We start from the raw sequence: 4,150 nt of genomic DNA on the forward strand, positions 1-4,150 counted from the left end.
CTTCAGTAAACTTCACTCTGAAAATAAATAAGAATACAAGATAAAACTTTATGCAAACACATATATTTGAACATTATTTAATATTCTGGAAAATTAGATATACCCAGAAAATCAAACTTTATGGAAAGGATTAAATAAAGCATGGTACATTCCTTGTAATATGATATAAAATGATGTTTTAACGATAATGAGTACTGGGGCCTTCCCTGGTGGTCCAGTGGTTAAAACTCCAAGCTCCCAGGGCAGGGGGCAAGGGTTTGATGCCTGGTTGGAGAATTAGGAGCTCACACATTGCATGGGGCAGCCAAAAAAATCAAAAAATAAATAAAGCTTATGAGTTGTACTAGTGAAAAAGCAGGTTACAAATTTATATTTGCAGTATAAGCATAACTATCTAAAACAAACAAAACCAAACAATCAAAATATAGTTTTTAATAACTGAATCTAGCTGGATTTACACAAAAATGTCAGCTGTGGTTGATTTGGGTCACAGGTGACCCTTCCTACTCTTCTATATTTTTCATGTTTTTTAATTACTTTTTACTATTCAAATACTATTTAAAAAACATATTTTTACTGTAAAAATTTTGCTATTTTCCCAAACTTTAAAGGAATATGCTTTTTCCAAATGTGTTCCAACCCTGACTATCTGTAAACATCACAGAATAACACTTGAGTCAATGTTCAGTGGGGAAAGTAGTGAGATAGATTAGCCATTGTACATAAACTTATACACTCTAACTAGGCCTTGGCCTTATTTTCTCACTCCTGGTGGTGACTATGGTGGGTACAAGAGGTAGACTTAAATGAATGAGCAGCTGAGGACACGCTCAGTGGTTTAGAGAAAGTGATGACTGACTAGTTGATACCTGTGTCATGGGAAGTTACCACTACTGTATTTTTTTTTTAATTTTTTTTTTTTTTTTTTTTGTTTTTCATTTTTTTTATCTCTTTCAAAGAATAGATAAATTTTCAAAATGAATCCACCACAGGTATACATGTGTTCCCCATCCTGAACCCTCCTCCCTCCTCCCTCGCCATACCATCCCTCTGGGTCGTCCCAGTGCACCAGCCCCAAGCATCCAGCATCGTGCATCGAACCTGGACTGGCAACTCGTTTCTTACATGATATTTTACATGTTACAATGTCATTCTCCCAAATCTTCCCACCCTCTCCCTCTCCCACAGAGTCCATAAGACTGTTCTATACATCAGTGTCTCTTTTGCTGTCTCGTACACAGGGTTATTGTTACCATCTTTCTAAATTCCATATATATGCGTTAGAATACTGTATTTATGTTTTTCCTTCTGGCTTACTTCACTCTGTATAATAGGCTCCAGTTTCATCCACCTCATTAGAACTGATTCAAATGTATTCTTTTTAATGGCTGAGTAATACTCCATTGTGTATATGTACCACAGCTTTCTTATCCATTCATCTGCTGATGGACATCTAGGTTGCTTCCATGTCTTGGCTATTATAAACAGTGCTGCGATGAACATTGGGGTACACGTGTCTCTTTCCCTTCTGGTTTCCTCAGTGTGTATGCCCAGCAGTGGAGTTGCTGGATCATAAGGCAGTTCTATTTCCAGTTTTTTAAGGAATCTCCACACTGTTCTCCATAGTGGCTGTACTAGTTTGCATTCCCACCAACAGTGTAAGAGGGTTCCCTTTTCTCCACACCCTCTCCAGCATTTATTATTTGTAGACTTTTGGATCGCAGCCATTCTGACTGGTGTGAAATGGTACCTCATAGTGGTTTTGATTTGCATTTCTCTGATAATGAGTGATGTTGAGCATCTTTTCATGTGTTTGTTAGCCATCTGTATGTCTTTTTTGGAGAAATGTCTATTTAGTTCTTTGGCCCATTTTTTGATTGGGTCGTTTATTTTTCTGGAGTTGAGCTATAGGAGTTGCTTGTATATTTTTGAGATTAGTTGTTTGTCGGTTGCTTCATTTGCTATTATTTTCTCCCATTCTGAAGGCTGTCTTTTCACCTTGCTAATAGTTTCCTTTGATGTGCAGAAGCTTTTAAGGTTAATTAGGTCCCATTTGTTTATTTTTGTTTTTATTTCCAATATTCTGGGAGGTGGGTCATAGAGGATCCTGCTGTGATGTATGTCGGAGAGTGTTTTGCCTATGTTCTCCTCTAGGAGTTTTATAGTTTCTGGTCTTACGTTTAGATCTTTAATCCATTTTGAGTTTATTTTTGTGTATGGTGTTAGAAAGTGGTCCAGTTTCATTCTTTTACAAGTGGTTGACCAGATTTCCCAGCACCACTTGTTAAAGAGATTGTCTTTAATCCATTGTATATTCTTGCCTCCTTTGTCGAAGATAAGGTGTCCATATGTGCGTGGATTTATCTCTGGGCTTTCTATTTTATTCCATTGATCAATATTTCTGTCTTTGTGCCAGTACCATACTGTCTTGATAACTGTGGCTTTATAGTAGAGCCTGAAGTCAGGTAGGTTGATTCCTCCAGTTCCATTCTTCTTTCTCAAGATCGCTTTGGCTATTCGAGGTTTTTTGTATTTCCATACAAATTGTGAAATTATTTGTTCTAGCTCTGTGAAGAATACTGTTGGTAGCTTGATAGGGATTGCGTTGAATCTATAAATTGCTTAGGGTAGTATACTCATTTTCACTATATTGATTCTTCCAATCCATGAACATGGTATATTTCTCCATCTATTAGTGTCCTCTTTGATTTCTTTCACCAGTGTTTTATAGTTTTCTATATATAGGTCTTTAGTTTCTTTAGGTAGATATATTCCTAAGTATTTTATTCTTTCCGTTGCAATGGTGAATGGAATTGTTTCCTTAATTTCTCTTTCTGTTTTCTCATTATTAGTGTATAGGAATGCAAGGGATTTCTGTGTGTTGATTTTATATCCTGCAACTTTACTGTAGTCATTGATTATTTCTAGTAATTTTCTGGTGGACTCTTTAGGGTTTTCTATGTAGAGGATCATGTCATCTGCAAATAGTGAGAGTTTTACTTCTTCTTTTCCAATTTGGATTCCTTTGATTTCTTTTTCTGCTCTGATTGCTGTGGCCAAAACTTCCAAAACTATGTTGAATAGTAATGGTGAAAGTGGGCACCCTTGTCTTGTTCCTGACTTTAGAGGAAATGCTTTCAATTTTTCACCATTGAGGATAATGTTTGCAGTGGGTTTGTCATATATAGCTTTTATTATGTTGAGGTATGTTCCTTCTATTCCTGCTTTCTGGAGAGTTTTTATCATAAATGGATGTTGAATTTTGTCAAAGGCTTTCTCTGCATCTATTGAGATAATCATATGGTTTTTATTTTTCAATTTGTTAATGTGGTGTATTACATTGACTGATTTGCGGATATTGAAGAATCCTTGCATCCCTGGGATAAAGCCCACTTGATCATGGTGTATGATCTTTTTAATGTGTTGTTGGATTCTGATTGCTAGAATTTTGTTAAGGATTTTTGCATCTATGTTCATCAGTGATATTGGCCTGTAGTTTTCTTTTTTTGTGGGATCTTTGTCAGGTTTTGGTATTAGGGTGATGGTGGCCTCATAGAATGAGTTTGGAAGTTTACCTTCCTCTGCAATTTTCTGGAAGAGTTTGAGCAGGATAGGTGTTAGCTCTTCTCTAAATTTTTGGTAGAATTCAGCTGTGAAGCCGTCTGGACCGGGGCTTTTGTTTGCTGGAAGATTTTTGATTACAGTTTCAATTTCCATGCTTGTGATGGGTCTGTTAAGATTTTCTATTTCTTCCTGGTCCAGTTTTGGAAAGTTGTACTTTTCTAAGAATTTGTCCATTTCTTCCACGTTGTCCATTTTATTGGCATATAATTGTTGATAGTAGTCTCTTATGATCCTTTGTATTTCTGTGTTGTCTGTTGTGATCTCTCCATTTTCGTTTCTAATTTTGTTGATTTGATTTTTCTCCCTTTGTTTCTTGATGAGTCTGGCTAATGGTTTGTCAATTTTGTTTATCCTTTCAAAGAACCAGCTTTTGGTTTTGTTGATTTTTGCTATGGTCTCTTTTGTTTCTTTTGCATTTATTTCTGCTCTAATTTTTAAAATTTCTTTCCTTCTACTAACCCTGGGGTTCTTCATTTCTTCCTTTTCTAGTTGCTTTAGGTGTAGAGTTAGGTTATTTATTTGACTT

This window comes from Bos indicus, chromosome 1, assembly GCF_029378745.1.
Source record: "Bos indicus isolate NIAB-ARS_2022 breed Sahiwal x Tharparkar chromosome 1, NIAB-ARS_B.indTharparkar_mat_pri_1.0, whole genome shotgun sequence".
Classification (NCBI taxonomy): domain Eukaryota; kingdom Metazoa; phylum Chordata; class Mammalia; order Artiodactyla; family Bovidae; genus Bos; species Bos indicus.